The following is a 22,258-nucleotide window of genomic DNA, read 5'->3' on the forward strand; positions in this document are numbered from 1 at the left end:
CAAAATACTAAGGTGTAAAATACACCTTAGTATTTTGATGGGTGACCTAACGAAATTTGTTGGATATATGTATGTTATTTATACGAATGTTTATAGATGTATGTTTTTTCTTTCTAGTATTTTATACATATATCTGTTTTCCTTTTACTCATTTATATTCTCTCCTTAGAATTCAGAACATTATTATCAGCTCCTGAAGAAGTGTCATTGTAGACACAAAACATGTAGAGCACCAAAAATATATGTAACCGTTGACTGTATGATTGATATCCTTGATCCCTCATTTGTATAGATATATACTTTCTTTTTTTCTTTTCCTTTTTGGAAATTTGAAAAGGTTGTTATTATGTTTGATAGGATGTCAATTAGGTCTTAATTGTGCAATTTTAAGGAGGAAACTTTTTCCCTTTTTTTGTGTAAAAGGGAAATTGAACTTTTTCCTGTTCTTTTTAAATTGTCTTTTTTATTTTAAATAAATAGAAATAATTATTTTTCATACCGGTTGTGTTTACAACTTTCTTTATGCCTAAAAAGTCCAACTGAACCCACATTTTTTTGAGGTCTTTTTGTGTGAAGGTTCTTTCATTTCTTTTTTTATTTTATTTTTTCCCTCATTTCCCCTTTTCCCTGTCAATATTTATATTCACATGGTGCTGTGATATACCACTCTTCTACGTGATCTGGATAACAGGTGTCTGTGCACAGTTTTCAGGTCTGGTGTTTTATTGAAGGCAATAGGATTCCTGGGCAAAGCCCCCTCTCCAATCCTGTACGCATTCAGCGGTCCTCCAAAGAGCGATCAACTGATTCTCCTGGCTGCAGATGTGTCGCGATGGCTTTCAGTCTCTAACCCAGTGAATCAACCGATTCCGTGACATTCTGCGCTGCTGCTGAGCATCCTTCTGGAAACATGCGGGTTCTGTTCCTCCGGGCTGGAGCTGCAGACCGTGTGCCCCTTGGTAGCTGCAATCCCCTCACACAGCAACAGAGGGTCGCCCTCCCAATAGTATCCAGGAAACAAGTGAAAGTGTGGGTATTACTGCGCTAACCCCAAATGCCCTAAAAACAAGCAGCTACAGAATGTGACAAACATAAATGAATCAAAAGTGGTAAAAAATGTACCGCTAACCAATATGCACAAATATAATAATATTAGTGAAATGATGAAAAATAACCATAATTAATCCTGAAAGGAAAACCCATATGCCCATATATTCAACATGCCCCTGTTGAAGACCCATTAGTTGAAACGTGTAGGGCTAGGCTTATCACTCTCTACATTGCCCTGTACTTTTAATTTGTGATCACTTTTTATCATTGTATGCTGGTTTTTAGAAATAAATTACCATTTTTGACCTATACTATGTGGAAGCAATTTCTTTTTCCACATACCATCTAGATGAAAGCAGTTTTGCTGTCCAGTTGATCCTACCATCAAGATCCAGCCTTGACACTTTTCCTGATTGGAGGTCTGTTTGGAGGTCACCTACCACCTTCCTGGATTCCATTCCGGAGGTCCTGGACCCTTTTGGAGTTCCTTACATCTGCCGTTTGTGGCATTTTGCCTGTATGACTTTATTTCGCTCATATTTGAGTCCACCCATTTTAGTAAGAGCATTTACATCTTTTTACTTATTTTGATGATGCACCATTTTTGATGTTCTCTACACCGTGTTCAGTATTTTCCCCATTGGATCGTCCATCATTTGGTGTTGAACGTCCAGGTTCCTTCATATATTATTGTTTGTGTTGGACAGCATCATACCTTTTTCACTTTTTGATTTATTATCTTCCAGTGTTTTTGTTTTTTTTTGGTCTGTTTCAGTTCAATATATATTTTTTTAGGAAATATTTTTCTACCAATTGGACTTTCTACATTTCACATGTCACTTTATATATGTGTTTTCCTTGCAAGATTAATTATTGTTATTTTTCATCATTTCACTAATATTGGCCTGGTCCACCCTGTGTTTTTTATAGTCTCTCCCACAAATCTCTTGACTCTCTGCAGTACAGCCTGGGATTTGCAGTCCTTCCCCCTCACACAGTCAGTCAGGCTGCCTTGTGCTGGGACTTCATATCACACAGTTCTTTGCTGCTGTTCCCTAATGTTTGGCTCTCAGTCTCTTCCAATAGGGGGACTACAAAGTAAACAGTTCTGTGTGTGTGAGAGAAGAGGAAAGTCCATGCAGTTGCTAGCAGGCAACTCTCTCCCTTGTGGATTCAATCAGCCTGGAGAGGTATCTGCTACATGTGTTTTTATGGAGTTCACTGGTTAAAAAAACATGATATTTTGAGTGTAGTTAAGTAGATCTAAGCTGATTCTCTAAAATCTAATAAAAAGCTTTAAAATGTTATTGTAATTTTACATTTTGTTGTCAATATTTTTTTAATGTGCAGTTTCACTTGGCGAAATACTTGGTGATCTTTTTTAAAATGCAGATATCAGGCACAGTGTACACATGGAAAATTGAATGACAAGTATGGATTGATACTTGTGTTGCTATGGCTATTTTGGTGATTTTTTATAGCATAGTTATATGAATAGTTACATTTTAGATCATGTATTGTTTAGAAGCTAAGATTCTCCTATTTATTTGCTAATTAACCCATTGGACTGGTTTGTGCAGCCAGAACAGTATATTATGCTATTGGAAATTATGCTATAAACAGTAGGGGGAGGGCAAAGGACTTGAACAAGCCAAGTGGTGAGAATGTAGGAGCCATAGGAAGAGTCCAGCTGTGGGCAGCTTTACCTCGGATGCCTGTATACTTGGATGTGCCTGTTTTGATCATCAACCATGTGAGTTTCTAAATGTTGAACCTTCATTAAATGTAACTGTACTGCTACACTTAGAGGCATGTTTCTGCTCTTTTATACTCAGCTGTAAAATGACGCTACTTGTAAATCAAGACATTGCTTGTATATAAAGTCAAAGTTTATTAAAAAAAAAAAAAGTGTTTGTCTAAAACCAAGTTACTCTCTAACCAAGGTTTTATGGTATACGTATCAAATACATTGCTTCCTTGTTAGGAAGCTGTCAGAAACCATGAAATCAGACCGAGACAGAAGTACAGTTAAATCACACTATTTTAATAATAAAAGTAAAAAAAAAACGTAGTGAAAACATAGCCAAAGTTCAGTAACCGAAACAGATAGTCAGCCAAGCCAGAATTCAGGTATCAATGTAGTGGAACACCAAGCACGATCTGGAGCCAGAAGGGATTTCAGCAAAGCAGGTCTTGAACAGGATTATAGGAGAGCATCTCAGTTTCTGTGATGTTGACCAAGGCGAAGGCAGAGCTCCTCTGGACTGAACGGCTTAAGTAGGCAGAACTGACGAGCAGGATATCATCAACAGCTGATTAACTGTGTAGAGATAGGAGCTGGCAATTAGCCGACAGCTGTGCAGCTAGCTCAGAGAAGGAAGGGCTAAGCCCAGCCCTGACAGAAGCATGGATAGCTGGTGCTATTTTCCTATAATTGTAATAGTTTGCATGTACAGCATTTGTTCAGTAAAACCACATTAATACACTTTACACTACAGAGGTTTCTAAGCTTCCTTGCTTTACTGCAAAGTGACCTTAAAAGCCACAAATGCAAAACAATACACCAGCTAAGTGTTTTTTTTTTTTAAATACTGAGTAATAGTTTTGCTTTAAAGGGTATGCAAACCCTTCACAATAAACATAATTTTCTCCCTTTGGTCTGTTTCTTATACCATTGAAAGCATTTTGTCATTTCTGTTTGACATTTTCAAAAAATTATCTGTTGGTCTAGACAGAGATCTTGTGAATTAATTAATTCCTCTGACTGTTCTGACTGTTATCAATCGCATTGTTCCCTGAGGACTACATACCCACCCTCCTCAATGCTATGGGCAATAGTATAAAGCATGGTTCCTTAGGCAGGCCATACATTATGCAATTTTCAATTGCTCAATTCCCCCATTAACACATTCAGTGTCCACAGAGGAATCCCTCCTGCAGCGCTATTGTATTCCGACAGCAGAAATCTTCCCAGCCATCAGAATACAATAATCACTGCTGTAGCTGTCGGCAGTGATCAAATGAAAAAACGACAACAGGCTGGTTCTACTTAAGTCAACCGATAAATCCACTTCAGGGCAACTAGCCTGCCCATACATGGATCAAATTAACAGCTTTAGTCCTATTTATTTTTATTTTTTTCCTGATACAGAAGCGTGGGTATGCATTGCCATCCTAGGACTGGAACTGTGTTACCAGGTGAAGATAAAGAAACAAAGCTTGGTAAAAGAAAACTATTATAAAGACTATTAATCTGCAATAGATTAAATTTATTTTTGGGGTTAGATAAGCTTAAGCTTCAAACAAAATTGATAAATACTGTTTTATTAATAATGTAACATTGAAGCAGATCAAATCTATCAAATAACAAACAAATTATATAGTTTTATCATGTTAAAGTGTATTTAAAGCCAAAACATTTATTGGTTTGTTTTGGATATAGTAAGAATGGATTAACCTTACGGGGTTATTTTTTGCACTCTGTGTCCTCCAGGTAAGATTTCCCTTCACTTCTTGTCATGAAGATGCAGTCGTGGCTCTTTTCCATGTGATCGGCTGTGTCCAATCACAGCTGATCACATCAACAAGGAAGTGTCATTTATGAGCTCTCCTGGCCTCACACTGACAGAGTGTGATGTGAAGAAAGCCGATCAGCGGCATCTCCTTACAGGGAAGATTTGAAAAGATAATCAGTGTCCTGATTACAATGCAGCCACAGCAGTGCCCATTAGTGATGCTGCTCTGTGGCCATCAGTGACACTATTCTGTGCCTATCACTAAGGCTAATCTGTGTCCATCAGTTATGCCAATCAGTGCTGCCTTTCAGTGCCCATCAATATCTTCCCATCAATAGTGCCCATCCGTGTCCATTAGTGCCACCTATCAGTGCTGCTTATTATTGCCCATCAGTGCTGCTTATCAGTGCCCATCGGTGCCGCCTATCAGTGCTCATCAGTGCCACCTATCAGTGCTCATCAGTGCTGCATATTAGTGTCTCCTCATCAGGAATATGGGCAACATATGAAATGTTATTTATAAAATTGCTTTTGATTATCCATAGATCTGCTTTGGGTGTCTCCAGAGGAAACCGGATAATTCATACTTACGAATCATGTTAAGAATTACCCTTGTTTCACTGAACTGCCATATGTGCTATGTATATTTATCAATGAATAAAAATGAATGCATTCTAAATGTATTGTATATGTATTTATTGTAAATTAATTAAATAATAGATTCAGTCATATGCATCTAACTGGTCAGTGGTTGATTGAGGTTTAACCAGATGGAGGTGTAGAAAATGAAATAGTATGTTATTTACCCAAACACTTTTATACTAGAATAGGATTTTAAGATGTTTTGTAAATTAATACAATTCTTGTTTAACCAATAAAGTCTGTGTTTTCCCCTTTCAAATAATGTAAGTTGATTTTCAGATGAGGCTCTCCTAATAACCACATTAAAAACGAAGATCAGTGACATTAAACACTCAATTAAATACATTTTAATACTGAATGTGGGAAAGTCCAAGAGAGGCTGACAAACTTCTAAAAGTACTGTAAGTGGAAAGCCTATTAATATTATTTAAATATTAATGACACTAGAAACCCTTATGATTCATGTAATTAAATACTTTTTGGTATTTAATATACTGATTATTTTAATTAGAAGTATCCCATGGTTCTATATTTTAGTTATGCATGGTCATTCAATTTCATGTGTTATACCTAACAATAGCCTAATATTCAGTAATGATTAAAAAATCCCTTTTTATAATGTTACATTCTGCTATTGGTGTACAGTATATCCAAGGTGTTTTGCTTTATCAACTTAAATTATTTTAAATTAGACACATTCTACAATATCAAAAAGTTACCTGTTAGTAAAACAGGCAAATATTAATATCTGTGTGTATATACACTTTTGTGTTTGCCCCTATTTATCATCATTGCCAAACACCCCCCGGTTTGGTTCACGCCAGAACATACCGAACAGGCAAAAAATTTGGAAGAACACACGAACACCGTTAAAGTCTATGGGGCATGAACATGAAAAATCAAAAGCACTAATTTTAAAGGCTTATATGCAAGTTATTGTCATAAAAAGTGTTTGGGGACCTGGGTCCTTCCCCAGGGGACATGTATCAATGCAAAAAAACATTTTTTTAAACTGGCGTTTTTACGGGAGCAGTGATTTTTTTTAATGCTTAAAGTGAAACAATAAAAAAAAATATTCCTTTAAATATCGTGCCTGGGGGGTGTCTATAGTATGCCGGTAAAGCGGCACATTTTTCCTGTGTTTAGAACGGTACCACAGCAAAATGATATTTCTAAAGGAAAAATGGCATTTAAAACTGATCACAGCTGTAATGAATTGTCGGATATCGGCAATATAGATAAAACTCATTGAAAAACACGGCATGGGTCCCCCCCCCAGTCCATTACTAGGCCCTTTGGGTCTGGTATGAATATTAAGGGGATCCCCAACCAAAAGATAAAAAAAAATTGTGTGGGGGTCCCCCTAAAATCCATGCTGGGCCCTTCAGGTCTGATATGGAAATTAAGGGGAACCCTGCGCCAAATAAAAAAAAGGCGTAGGAGTCCGCCCAAAATAAATACTAGACCTGGATTTTAAGGGGAACCCTGAACCAATTTTTTTTTTAAATTGCGTCGGGGTCCCCCTAAAATCTAGATTCTGATAAGCCCCCCGCCCACATACCCCCACAACCACTGGAGATGAGGCTCTTGTCCCCATTAACATGGGGACAAGGTGCTTTGGGGCCAGACCCCAAAGCATCCTCCCCATGTTGAGGGCATGTGGCCTGGTATGGTTCAGGAGGGGGGGCACTCTTGTCCCCCCTTTTCGTGGCGCCTGCCAGGTTGCATGCTCGGATAAGGGTCTGGTATGGATTTTGGGGGGACCCCTACACCATTTTTTTATTTTGGTGCAGGGTTCCCCTTAAAATCTATACCAGACCTGAAGGACCTGATATGGATTTTAGGTGGACCCCCACACATTTTTTTTTTAAATTGGTTTGGGTTCCCCTTAATATTCATACCAGACCCAACGGGCCTGGTAATGGACTGGGGGGGAACCCATACCCTTTTTTTCAATGAGTTTTATCTATATTGCCGAGACCCGACAATTCATTACAGCCGTGATCAGTTTTAAATGACAATTTTTCCTTTAGAAATGTCATTTTGCTGTGGTACTGTTCTTAACACAGGACAAATGCGCCAATTTACAGGCATACTATAGACAAACCCCAGGCACGATATTTAACCACTTAACAACCTGCCCATGACTGGATGACGGCTACAGGGTGCGGTTTGATAACTCTGGGAGAGCGTACATTGACATGCGACCCCTCGGGCATGCACATGGTAGCATCCTTGTGCGATGGGTCCAGAGGACCCAGCACATCACGGATTGTGGTAAATGGCCGCTGACAGTGGCCCTTTACCACGTGATCACTCCTTCAAATGATGGAGCGTTCACACGTAAACAAACCGGCGTGATATACGGTTTCTCTCTCCCCTTCCCGTACAGTGTGAGTGGAGAGGGCAGAGATTGAATGCAGCAGCGCTCTGGGCTGGATGTGTAGTGCCCACAGCGCTGCTCAGTGACAAATACAGCACTCATCCATCCATCCCTCTGTATAAGCCATCCTCACTCAGCCATCCAGCCATCCACACTCAGCCATCCCGCCATCCACGCGCAGCCATCCCGCCATCCACGCGCAGCCATCCCGCCATCCACGCGCAGCCATCCCGCCATCCACGCGCAGCCATCCCACCATCCACGCTCAGCCATCCTACAATCCACACTCAGCTATCCCACCATTCACGCTCATCCATCCCGCCATCCGCACTCAGCCATCCCGCTATCCACGCTCAGCCTTCCCGCCATCCACGCTCAGCCATCCATGCTCAGCCATCCCGCCATCCACGATCAGCAATCCCGCCATCCACGATCAGCAATCCCGCCATCCACGATCAGCCACCCCGCCATCCACACTCATCCATCCCGCCATTCATACTCCTCCAACCATACTCATCCATCCATGCTCAGCTATCCCTTTGTCTTACTTATCCACCCATCTATGCTTAGCCATCCATACTTAGCAATACTCATTCATCCATCCATGCTCAGCCATCCCATCCACCCCCAGCCATACTCAGCCATACCCAGCCGTACCCAGACAACTCAGCCGTACCCAGCCATACTCAGCCACACCGAGCTGTAACCAGCCATGCTCAGCCATACTCAGCCATGCCCAGCCATACTCAGCCGTACCCAGCCATACTCAGCCGTACCCAGCCATACTCAGCCGTACCCAGCCATACTCAGTCATGCCAAGCTGTACCTAGCCACGCTCAGCCATCCCGCCATCCACGCTCAGCCATCCTACAATCCACGCTCAGCTATCCCACCATTCACGCTCATCCACCCCGCCATCCACACTCAGCCATCCCGCTATCCATGCTCAGCCTTCCCGCCATCCACGCTCAGCCTTCCCGCCATCCACGCTCAGCCATCCATGCTCAGCCATCTCGCCATCCACGATCAGCAATCCTGCCATCCACGATCAGCCACCCCGCCATCCACACTCATCCATCCCGCCATTCATACTCCTCCATTCATACTCATCCATCCATGCTCAGCTATCCCTTTGTCTTACTTATCCGCCCATCCATGCTTAGCCATCCATACTTAGCAATACGCATTCATCCATCCATGCTCAGCCATCCCATCCACCCCCAGCCATACTCAGCCATACCCAGCCGTACCCAGACAACTCAGCCGTACCCAGCCGTACCCAGCCATACTCAGCCACACCGAGCTGTAACCAGCCATGCTCAGCCCTACTCAGCCATACCCAGCCATACCCAGCCATACTCAGCCGTACCCAGCCATACTCAGCCGTACCCAGCCATACTCAGCCGTACCCAGCCATACTCAGCCGTACCCAGCCATACTCAGTCATGCCGAGCTGTACCTAGCCATGCTCAGCCATACTCAGTGATACCCAGCCATACTCAGCCATACCGAGCTGTACCCAGCCTTGCTCAGCCATACTCAGCAATACGCAGCCATACTCAGCTATATCCAGCCGTGCTCAGCCATACCCAGCTGTGCTCAGCCATACCCAGCCCTAATTGGCCTCTGTATATGACTAGGCTGTGTAAGTCTCCCACATATGGTATCGCCATACTCGGGAGGAGTAGGAGAATCTATTTTGGGGTGTCATTTTTGGTATATACATGCTATGTTTTAGAAATATTGTATAAATGGACAACTTTGTGTTAAAAAAAAATAAGTTTTCATTTTCTTTCCACATTTTCCAAAAATTTGTAGAAAAAAATGACATGTTCAAAAGACTCATTATGCCTCATAAATTAATTAATAAGTTTACTTTCCAAAATGGGGTAATTTTTGGGGCATTTCCATTGTCCTGGTGCTCCAGGGCCTTCAGAAGTGTAAGAGGTAGTCAGGAAATTAGATGTGTAATTTATGCTCCGGAACACCTGATGGTGCTCCCTGCACGTTGGGCCTCTGTATGTTGCCAGGCTGTGTAAAAGTCTCACACGTGTGGTATCACAATACTCGGGAGGAATAGCAGAATGTGTTTTGGGGTGCATATGCTTTGTGTGGGAAATAACCCGCTAATATGACAATTTTGTGAAAAAAAATAAAAAAAATCTTGATTTTGCAAAGAATTGTGGGAAAAAATTACAACTTCAAAAAACTCACCATGCCCCTTTCAAAATACCTTGGAATGCCTACTTTACAAAAATAGGTCATTTGGGGGGTATTTGTACTTTCCTGGCATGTTAGGGTCTCAAGAAATTAGATAGGCCATCAGTACTTCAGGTGTGATCAATTTTCAGAGATTGGCACCATAGTTTTGGACTCTATAACTTTCACAAAGACCAAATAATATAAACCAATTTGGGTTATTTTTACCAAAGATATCTAGCAGTATAAGATTTAGCCAAAATGTATGAAGAAAATATACTAATTTGCTAAATTTTATAACAGAAACAAAGAAATGCATTTTTTTACAGAATTTTCTATTTTTTTCTTTTATATTGCAAAAAATAAACAGCAGTGTTTAAATACCACCAAAAGAAAGCTCTATTTGTGGGGAAAAAAAAGACAAACATTTCATATGGGTACATGACTGAGTAATTGTCATTAAAAATATGAGAGCACCGAAAGCTGAAAATTGGTATGGTTAGGAAGGGGGTTTAAGTGCTCAGTGGGTAAGTGATTAAAGGAATATTTAATGTTATTGTTTCACTTTAAGCATTAAAAAATCACTGCTCCCGAAAAAATGGCTGTTTAAAAAAAAACTTTTTTGCATTGATACATGTCCCCTAGGGCAGGACCAGGGTCCCCAAACACTTTTTATGACAATAACTGGCATATAAGCCTTTAAAATGAGCACTTTTGATTTTACATGTTAGTGTCCATAGATTTAACGGTGTTCTGGCGGCTTTCAAATTTGCCCTGAACACCGCATATTGTTCGGTGTTCGCAGAACTTATGCTCGGGCCGAACCGCTCGCCAATCCCTACTTATCATGAGCTGAACTTAAAGATCTACGACTTTTCTATGTGCACAAAAGGCACATTTCTCTCATATAATGTTCACAAATATGTCTAAGGCCGCGTACACACGGGCGGACTGTTCGCCCAACTTTGTCCGCTGAACAGTGTTTGGGCGGACAGTCCGCTCGTGTGTGGGCTTTCAGCGGACAGTTTCAGCGGACAGTTTGACGAACAAGGTTTTACGGAATTTCCGAAAAACTGTCCGCTGAAACCTTGTTTCAGCGAACAGTCCGCCCGTGTGTAGGCTTGTTCGTCAAACTAAGTTCCGCGCATGCTCAGAAAGGATTTACACGCCGAAAGTTATAATGCAGTGTATAGGACGTCGTATTTTTCGTCCCGTCGTACGTGCCGTTCACGTCATCGCGCACGGTTTCAGCAAACTGTTCGTTCGTCGTGTGTGGCCATGTCCGTCCATGCTAATTTTGAGCGGACTGTTTGCCGAAACTGTTTGACGAACAAGGTTGGGCGAACAGTCCGCGCGTGTGTACGCGGCCTAAATCTGTGTTAGTGACCACTTCTCCTTTGCGAAGATAATCCATCCACCTCACAGGTGTGGCATATCAAGATGCTGATTAGACAGCATGATTATTGCACAGGTGTGCCTTAGGCTGGCCACAATAAAAGGCCACTCTAAAATGTACACTCTAAGACCCCTTTCACACCAAGGGCATTTTGCAGGCGCTATAGCATTAAAAATATCGCCTGCAATCTGCCTTCAAACAGCATGCACCATTATCTGCAGTGTGAAAGCCCCGAGGGCTTTCACACTGGAGCAGTGCGCTGGCAGGATGTCAGGAAAAGTTCTGCCAGCAGCTTCGTTGGAGCAGTGAAGGAGCGGTGTGTCTACCGCTCCACCACCGCTACTCCCCATTGAAATCAATGAGGGAGCACGGCTATATCACTGGCAAACGCCGCTATTGCGGTGAATTGTGGGTGGTTTTAACCCTTTCTCAGACTCTGGCAGGGGTAAAAGTGTCCCGCTAGCAGCCAAGATGCACTGCAAAACCAATGGTAAAACCCAACTAAAAATACTGGAGTATCTTATGGTGTTTAAGGGGAACTGATTTTTCAGATGTTCCCTGTGGCAGTTTGCATGGCGATGGAGAGACATTCTGTGGAGTTGATGGACTGGTATGTGTCTTGTTATATGCGCTGGTATGATCCTTATGTTGTGTCCCTCTATGACCAACTTCTAATGATCCTGGTAGATCTAGTGTTTATCTGAGATCCTGTTTAATATTTCATTGTGAACATTCTTTGAAGCTTGGATCCCTATTGAGTATACCCAATCCGCTTGATGCAATACTGACAGTAGACCTTGAGATCTCTCAGATAGGTTGGTGTTTCTTTTGATTACTCTCATTAGGATTTGATTGGTGCTAAGATGTTTTAACCATTTTAACAACAAGCCTTTTTAATGCTTTTCTTATATTGCATAGATTCTATATGTGGCTTTGGATGGTTCCTTGTTTGGTACTGTTTAGTGAAGACTTCATAGGTGTGTATTACCAATTGAAATGCTTTGATTGTATTTTTTTTTATTTAATTAATTGAATTATGATGGCTCTGCAATAGATTTATCCATTCTATAAAACATTTTTTTAAATATCAGGTTTTTTTTTTAAGTATTTTCTTTTTTATGCAACAGTCTCTTTATGTAACTTCACTTTTCCTGGTTCCCGCACTCGCCCGGGAGATTGCCAATTTTTGACCTTGTGACACTCAAAATTCTGGTGCTGGCTATGTGGATGAGTTTCCTTTTTTGCTCCAAAATCAACCATTTCACATGGAGTTAATCCTTAATATTGAGGGATATACTGAGGGGAATAGTAGACTCTATGTTTATCGATTTAAGATGCATGACAGTATACCATGAAGGTTGGTTATTAGTTATGTGTCTTTGATTCTAATACTGTATGTTTGATGTATATGCTTTCTTGTTGATCATTTTCTGACCTAATATACTCCTGAAGAAGGGGGTAACCCTGAAACATGTAGAGTGTGTAACTGGAAGAACAAATCTCCATGTGCAACAGCGCCAGGATCATTATTATACCGTATTATCTAAGTTCTTCCAATTTGTGTCAGACAAATGGATGCTCTATGATTAGCAGCATCTAACGTAATTTAACTAATATTGAAGACTTTTTATGATGTGTGTATTTGTGTATAATAAATTTATGTATTTTTGTAAATTGACTGCTGTAAGTTTATACCGTACCATGAAAGTCCATGTTGCCTCCACAACTGTCCAGATTTCTAATTAGTAATTTGATGAAGGTACATTAATTCTTTCATAACAAGTAGCACTTCCATAAACTTTGCATAGCCATTGAAGAGGAATGGACCAACATTCCACAGGCCACAATTATCAACCGCCTGATCGACTCTATGCGAAGGAGATGTGCTGCACTAGGTGAGGCAAATGGCCACACCAGATACTGACTGATTTTTGGACTCCCCTAGTCTCCCCCCCAATACAGTAAAACTGCATATTTTAGAGTAGCCTTTTATTGTGGCAAGCCTAAGGAACACCTGTGCAATAATCATGCGGTCTAATCAGCATCTTGATATGCCACACCAGTGAGGTGGATGGATTGTCTCGGCAAAGGAGAAGTGCTCACTAACACAGATTTAGACAGATTTGTGAACAATATTTGAGAGAAATAGGCCTCATGTGTACATAGAAAAAGTTGTAGATCTTTAAGTTCAGCTCGCGATAAATAGGGGCAAACACAAAAGTGTTGCTTATATATACTTTTCTTTTTTACTTGTACTTTTCATTAGCACTGTTGGAAATCATTTTTCTGTCCATCTTTGTAGAAAATGCCAGCAGTGATTATACATCATATGATCACTTGTGAGCAATTGAATGTAAAAAACAATTGATAAGAAAAATGAGCATGCCCTGTGTCATAGCATGGCAGGCATCTACTTTCATATTTTTCATACTGTATATACCTAAAGTAGACAATCTGAAACACATGTAGAAAAGTAAATAGAAAGATCACATGGTAATTTTACCAGCATATGAATCAGATGTTATTTCATTTTGGCTCATGAGCAAACTAAGCAGAATGTACTTTTCAGTTTGAAAGAACTAGATCTAAAACTTGCTTTTCTAACAAATATCTAATCTGGTTATCACCAAATTAAAGTGTAACTATAGACTGCCTTAAAAAAAATACACTGAAGCTCTTTTGTAAGTGCCATTGCACTTAGTTTTCACTTAGTCCCCCCACAATTTCCCACAAATACCTGCCAGTGAAGTCCACCTAATGCAGCATCCTGTGATGGTGTGGAAACAATGCTCCTCTGCTCCTGAATTCAGTGCAGTGTTGTCACGCTCATGTAGGCTGTACTGGTTTGCACTATAGTGGGATAAGTAGATGTTGCAGGGTGAATGGATATCAGAACTGTCGATGCGGATGCGCAAGCTTGTAGGTTGTCATTGATCATCTGACCACCCCAGTTTTGTCAATAGCTTTCTGGATTGGCTGCAGGGACTGTGCTACTAAAACTCTCCAACTGTGATTTGCAATGTTTGGGGGGGGGGGGGGCATGTGACATATAAATGAAGCAAGATTTGGCTCAGTCGCAGAGGATACAGAAAGTTTTTGTTTGTTTTTTATAAGGGTTATTATTTACATAGTAACTAGATTTAGTACTTGCTTATACAGTCATACAAGAGTCTTTAGTTGTGCACGAATGTCTTTTTGTGTGGGGATGTACAAGACAGCACTTGCGTAGTTAACTGAGCCAGTTTGTGTTACTGGTTAAGTCTCAAGACACAATAAGGGTGAAACTAAAATGACAGTATGAATTCAGCCATTAAAAGCAAGCATTCATGGACAGACATGGGCAATTATCTACAATTGAAAGTTACAAGTTTTTGACGGTATAGAGCAGGGGTCTCCAAACTTTCAAAACAAAGGGCCAGTTTACTGTCCTTCAAATATTAGGGGGGTCGGACTGTGACCACTGGAAGTAAACAATGCCATAGGCTTGGCAGCCAGTGGGAGTAAAAAAAAAAGACATATAATAGTGCCCCATATATTTGGTGTCAGTGGAAGAAATGGTGCCCCATCATTGGTGTCAGTTGGAGGAATAGTGCCCCATATATTTGGTGTCAGTGGGAGGAATGGTGCCCCATTATTGATGTCAGTTGGAGGAATTTGATATCTGTGGAACAATCAGTTCCCCATCTCTGGTGTCACTGGGGGGAATGATACCTCATTGTTGGTGTCAGTGAAAGGAATAGTGCCCAATTGTTGGTGTCAATGGGAGGAATAGTGCACCACCATTGGTGTCAGTGGGAGGAATAGTGAACCATTGTTGGTGTCAATGGGAGGAATAGTGAACCATTGTTGGTGTCAATGGGAGGAATAGTGAACCATTGTTGGTGTCAGTGGGAGGAATAGTGAACCATTGTTGGTATCATTGGGAGGAATAGTGCACCATTATTGGTATAAGTGGGAAAAATAGTGCCTCATCATTGGTGTGAGTGGTATGAATAGTGCCCCATCATTGGTATCAGTAGCAGGAATTGTGCCCTGTCTTTGGTGTCAGTGGAGGGAATGTGCCTCATATCAAGGGAAGGAATAGTGTCCAAAGGCCATATAAAGGCAGGCAAAGGGACACATCTGGGGACACAGTTTGGAGACCCCTGGAATAGAGCAATATGCTTTATCTCAATATAGTGGCATTTTTTGTGGAGATAAAAGGCCGATTTTCATTTTACCTTGTGAAGGATTTCAGGCAGTTATAATGCAACACTTCAAGTAGTTGTACTGAAATGGTGAAAACTCTGCTCTATATATTGTATTTGACATTAAATGACAATGAATAATTGAAGTAATAAATCAACACCTGATAGTGATTAACACGTTTTTCCTACAGTATATCTAGTCATAGTAGAAAGCAACCCCTGCTGCAAGCCTTAGAACATAAGTGTGGCATACAATATTATAGTTCTGAAAACATGATACAATTACAGTGGCAGAACAGTGTCTTGACTAATAAGTGATACAGATTAATGGGGCTTTGGGCTGTCCTATTTTATTGTCTCCAGAGAAAAAGGCACTACAAACAAGGTTTCCCTAGAGAGATATACATAGCCAATTATTATTATTTTTCCTTACATATGGATGTCACATGCATGGTAACTGGGTTTACACGTAACCTCTGCAATGGTTGCTAAGTAAAATGTTCAAATAATAGACACTGAATTTATGCATCCTTTGACAGCTGAGTTAAAAACACTATTTTTACACTGTGCATTGTATTTACATTTTCCTTCATGGGAAATACTACAAATTTTTCCTAATCAAAAGCACCAATATCAGAGTATTGTATAGGGATATAGGAAGTATCAAGATGTAGTTGTGTATTCTTCATGTTAATTACTACCTCTCCCTCTATCCAAATCTGGCTTTATTGTGCCAAATCCATCCCCTCTGGATGCAAATAATTTGTTATCAATTAAATGGACTATGAGAATTCCATTAAGAAGAACTCTGGAATAATGAAATATTAGTACCGTATATACTCGAGTATAAGCCGAGATTTTCAGCCTCTTTTTTGAGGCTGAAAGTGCCCCCCTCGGCTTATACTCGAGTCATCGCTGTCTGCCCGCTCGATCAGCGTGTCGAGCAGACAGACAGCGGCCATTCTATGATTCAAAAGCCGCGCCTCCGGCTCCGCCTTCGCCTGTGATAGGCGGAACACTGAATTTCCCAGCAGCCTGTGTTCCGCCTATCACGGGCGTCGTCTCATCCTCGTACTACGGACGAGGATGATACGACGTCCGTGATAGGAGGAACACAGGCTGCTGGGAAATTCAGTGTTCCGCCTATCACAGGCGAAGGAGGAGGCGCGGCTTTTGAATTTTACAATGGCCGCCGACGAAGAGGGCACGGGACGGAGGCAAGGCAAGGCACGGCACGGCACGGCACGGGACGGGACGAAGGCAAGGCAAGGCACGACGGCAAGGCACGACACGGGACGGAGGCTCGGGACAAAGGCTCGGGACACAGGTAGGCTGGACACACACACACACACACACACACACACACACACACACACACACACACACACACACACACACACACACACACGGATGGAGACACACACACACGGATGGATGGATGGATGGAGACACACACACACACAGGGATGGATGGATACACACACACACAGGGATGGATGGATGGATGGAGACACACACACACAGGGATGGATGGATGGATGGATGAAGACACACACACACAGGGATGGATGGATGGATGGATGAAGACACACACACACAGGGATGGATGGATGGATGGATGGAGACACACACACACAGGGATGGATGGATGGATGGATGGAGACACACACACACAGGGATGGATGGATGGATGGACACACACACACACAGGGATGGATGGACGGACACACAGGGATGGACGGACACACAGGGATGGACGGACACACAGGGATGGACGGACACACACACAGGGATGGACAGGCATGTCTCACCCTCGGCTTATACACGAGTCAATAAGTTTGCCAGTTTTTTTGGGGGTAAATTGGGGGCCTCGGCTTATATTCGGGTCGGCCTATACTCGAGTATATACGGTATATAGTTTCAAAAACAATATTGGCTGTTACAACCACTACATGTAATGGAATACAACTGATATGTGATACGTATTACAATGGAGTGCTGGCTCCTTGCATCTACAAACAAATAACGCTCTTCATTTCCTTTAACAGAAGAACTTCTAACACTCAATAATTTGTCTGACACCAATTATAAAGTGGACCTGATTTACTAGTAAAGCAACTTCACTTGCTGTATTGTGAATATCAGATCATACTGCAAGAATACTTCACTCTGGTTTCCTAGAAAAATGTAAAAGACTAGATTTAATAAAAAAGTAGAAAACAAAAGATTGTAACCAATAAAATGAAAGAATACATAATAGTATAAATACCATTCATGAACTAAAGATTTTTTCCTGCTGTTGGTACCTGCCAAATTGAAAAAAAATGTTCTTAAATGATTCTTCGGGTGGTGTGGACAAATAGAGACAATGTATCATACATTGTCTTTATATGCACTTAGTCTCCTCGTCTCCACTTCTTCATTTTGTAGGGGTCCCCCTAGGATTTGTCCTTGGACTCCTTCTCTTCTTTACGTAGCAAGGTCCACAAAGACACGGATGAGTGAGTTTGAGGTGCAATAACTTGACTGGCCTGTACTGATTCCTGATCCCAACCCGGCAGAACACCTTTGGGATGAAATAGAGCGGTGACTGTGTGCCAGGCCCTCTCGTCCACATCAGTGCCTGACCTGAAAGAATGGTCAAACGCTCCCTAACACACTCTTAAGCCTTATGGACAGCTTTCTCAGAAAAGTTGAAGCTGTTATAGCTGCAAAGGGTGAGCTAACTCAATATTGAACCATAAGAAGGCTGGGGTGCCATTGAAGTTCATGTGTGTGTAAAGGCGGGCGGCCCAAAACTTTTGGTAATAAGGTGTACATCTCCTCCCTTGGCCAATTGATGACCTGCAACAGCTTAAAATACCACTCTGTGCTAATGACACCCAATTCTAGCACTCTACTTTCCACCTCACCCACTCAGTCTCCTCTCAATACTAACTTACTAACCAATATATACAGTCATGGCCAAAAATATTGGCACCCCTTAATTTCTGCACCACTTTGCCTAGAAAATTGTTGCGATTACAAATGTGTAGGCATTCTTATGTTTATTTCTTTTGTTTGTATTGGTTTGACACAAAAAATTGGAGAAACAAAAAGGCAAACCTGACAAATTCCACGCAAAACTCAAAAACAGACTTTTCGATCAAAATGAATAGTACAACTATCAGTCCTTCCCCTCCCCACTAAGGTACTGGGGTTGATTTACTGAAACTGGATAGTGCAAAATCTGGTGCAGCTGTGCATGGTGGCCAATCAGCTTCATATTTCAAGCTTGTTCAATTAAGCTTTGACAGTAAAACCTGAAAGCTGATTGGTTTCTATGCAGAGCTGCACCATATTTTGCACTCTCCAGTTTTAGTAAATGAACCCCTAGGTGTAATTTTAGATTCTGACTTGTCCTTTCAGCCCCAAAACCAATTTCTGTCTAAACGTTGTAGACTTCCCCTCTATAACATCTCTAAGATGCACCCTTTCTTAACAAATGAAACCACTAGTCATATCCTGGTTATCTTGCGCCTTTGATTATTGCAACTGCCTTCTTCATAGGCCTATCTCTACACAGACTATCCCCCTTAAGCCTATCATGAATGCTGCTGCCAGACTTGTACACCTTACCGAATGTTCAGTGTCCATCACTCCTCTCTACCAATCCTTCCACTGGCTTTTGATCACCAAACAAATAAAATCCAAAATACTAACCACAACATACACAGCCATTTCCAATTCTGCCCCAGCTACATCACCAAACTTGTCTCAATATATCACCTAAACTGCCTTCTCCAATCCTCTCAAGCTCCCTTGTCTTCTGCTTCTATTCTCACTTCTAAGATATAGATCCATCTCACGTGTCCAACAAGCTGAAAAAAAAGCCACAACAGTTCTGCCTCCAGCCAAGTGACACTTCTTCTCGGTGGCAGCTGTTATATAGCTGAAGGCGGGGCCACCCGTGAAGTAAACGAGTGACCCCACCACCTCTTATGGCACGTGACATCAGCGGAAGACGGGTCACCTGTTTACAGTAGGTGCTGCCGATATTGTGTTTCCAGTGCGATGGGATCGCGCTGGAAATTACAGCTGCGAGCTGTGCTTCTCGCGCTCACCCCCCATGAGATGCCACGTATCCATAGGGATGTTTTGGGGGCAGCGAGTGGGAGGAGCAACATAGCTCGGCGCTGGCTCCCGCGACGGGGCTGGCGGGTGTCAATCTCGCCGCTAACCGTTTGAGAGCTGGATCTAAAATTTTCCGACAACAAAATCCGATCTGACTTTTTCCAATTGTGTGTAGAGAATTCCGATGCACAAAGTGGCACGCATGCTCAGAAAAAATTTGGAGATGAAAGCTATTGGCTACTGGCCTCTACGTAGTCCTGTCATACGTGTATAACGTCACCTCGTTCCGAACTATTGGATTTTCCGACAACTTTGTGCGACCGTGTGTATGCAAGACAAGTTTCATCTAAAATCCATCAGAAAAAATCAGACGGATTTTGTGGTCGGAATGTCCGACCATGTGTATGGGGCATGAGGCTCCATTAGAGAAAACCACCATCACTTCCTGTCCTGACAACATTTTACCAGGCATACGGTGGGAAAAACTCTGCCGCAGAAACACAGACAGACATAAAAAATGTTTTCTTTGGCGGAACAGGGGTAGACTAGAAACCCCGTCTGCGTCCCTATTGAGTATTCCCCTTACTTCCTTTCTGGCGAAACTGTTGTTACCAGGACAGCGTGTGAGGGTAAATCTCTCTAATGAAGCCCCGGATAGCAGTAAAAAACAGACAGGAGAGCTAACCTTTCCTCACTCTATCCAAAATCAGAAAGATGTTAGCTTTATATACAATTTCAGCTTATATTTTCACAGTGTCAACTACCTTTTTATAAGCATAAATCTCCTCTTTGTAGAAGCAAGTGTGCAGACATTTTAACATTTAGCTATTGTTGGATATGAAATTTCACTACTGAATACAATCATTACAACATTTTTATTAACCTTTTTGGCTTACAAATGATCTTAATTTCATTATGCAAGGATCATCTACTTTGCATAACATTCTCATGTATCGGTAACCATTAACAAAGAATGTATTTTCTACACTATTTATCTGCATAGGTAGAGTTTAGTCATTGTTCCATAGATGTGTTTATAGAATGTAATAAGGAAAAACTCACGCATCTAGAAGCACCCCTGCAGGAGATTATTGCAACACCATCTGTAGTCCCATCTGTGGTATGGTATCTTGATGTATGCCTATGTATATGTAAAAACCGTACATTTCATGCATTGTTTGCTTGCAGTGTGCAGTAAATTTACTACTGAAATAGATCATCGCATAATAACACATTTTATTAAATCCCAAGCACTGCTTATTAGGAAAACAACGGCAAAAGGTATATTACATATTCACATAAGCTTCCTGGGTAGAAGGGTAGGGTGGAGTGTCTTAGGCTGGAGGCTGGGGAGAGGGGAGCCTCACGAGCTTGGCTAAAGATCGGGGGATTCTGAGGGAAAAGGCAAAAAAAACATCAATATCAAAAAAAGAAAAGATAAACAAATTGTGCAGTGGGGAGATAGAAGTCCTTTAGGGAAATCCCCTCCCTAGCCGGGGTGGGGGCAAATAAAGGCACGGGCGGGTATCCCAGTTAGCCATAAGGAGCCCGACCATAGAATGCGGAGGATTCTGCAAGGGTCCAACCTAAAAGTCAGAGTCCAGGGGGGGTTGTCCACTCACTCATTTAAGTGGGTCCCCCTGCATTCCCATGAGAGGAAAAAAAAACAGATCCGGATTAGGATCCCGAGGAAAGAACTCATCTAGGGGGGCGTGAGTCCCATTGCCTCTTTGGAAGATGTTTGTTCCATAGTGGGGTTAGGGGGCTCCCTGGAGGTGGTCGCTTGGAAGAGCTTGTCTTGGTCGGTTGAAGCAAAGGAGCTAGTTCTTGGGCTATAAGTCCGAGTTGCAGTAGCAGGCGCTCACTATCTTGGAAACAGGAAAAGCCATACTGTTTATCTCTTAGTTGAAACTGGAGGCGAAAAGGGAATGACCAGCGGTATTTGATGGAATTCTGATTCAGGATTTCAAGCAGGGGTTTAAGGGCTCTGCGCTTCTGAATGGTAGTGGGGTATATGTCCGCAAAAATTTGGATTTTGTGACCCTGGAAGGAAAGGTCATCCAGATTACGGGTTTTTCTCATCACTTCTTCTTTGACGCTGTAAAAATGGGGTTTAAGGATAATGTCCCTCGGGAGGCCATCTTGGCGGGGGAGCTGTAATGCTCTGTGGGCTCTATCGAGCTCTAGCCTATGGCCCTGGATATCTGGGATGAGTTGCTTGATAAAGAGTTTGACAGTGCTGGGTACATCTGCGACAGATTCGGGTAACCCCCGTATGCGAAAATTGTATCGTCTGCTCCTGTTCTCAAGGTCGTCAATTTTAGTCTGGGTGGCTTCTAATTGATCCTGGAGCGTTTGTATGCAGGTCGAGTTCTGGACGGTGCGGGCCACTGTGTTGTCCACTACATGTTCTATTGCATCTAAACGGGCTCCTAGGTCTTGTAAATCTGCCTTGATGGTGGATGTAATCTGCTTAGCATTTTGGGCAAGCCCTGCAGCAAGCATGTCAGAGAAGCTCTGCATTAGTAGGTTTACGTCATGGGACTGGGCCGGCAGCATGGGGGATGAATGCATGGTGCTTGGGATGCCTGCGAGGCCTGCCAGGCCTATGGGAGTATGCAGGGTGGCAGTCTGGAGAATGCCCCCTACAGTTCTGTCTAGCAGGGATTCCGTGGAGGCAGGGGAGAAGCCTTGTGGGGAGGCTGTACTCACAGGGGTTGCCAGCAGTGAAGACCGGTGCTGGATAGAGGATGGAGGATCCGCTATGGATGCT

The sequence above is a fragment of the Lithobates pipiens genome, unplaced genomic scaffold, assembly GCF_037356315.1.
Source record: "Lithobates pipiens isolate NorthernLeopardFrog02 unplaced genomic scaffold, aLitPip1_a1.2 Scaffold_16, whole genome shotgun sequence".
NCBI classification, from domain to species: domain Eukaryota; kingdom Metazoa; phylum Chordata; class Amphibia; order Anura; family Ranidae; genus Lithobates; species Lithobates pipiens.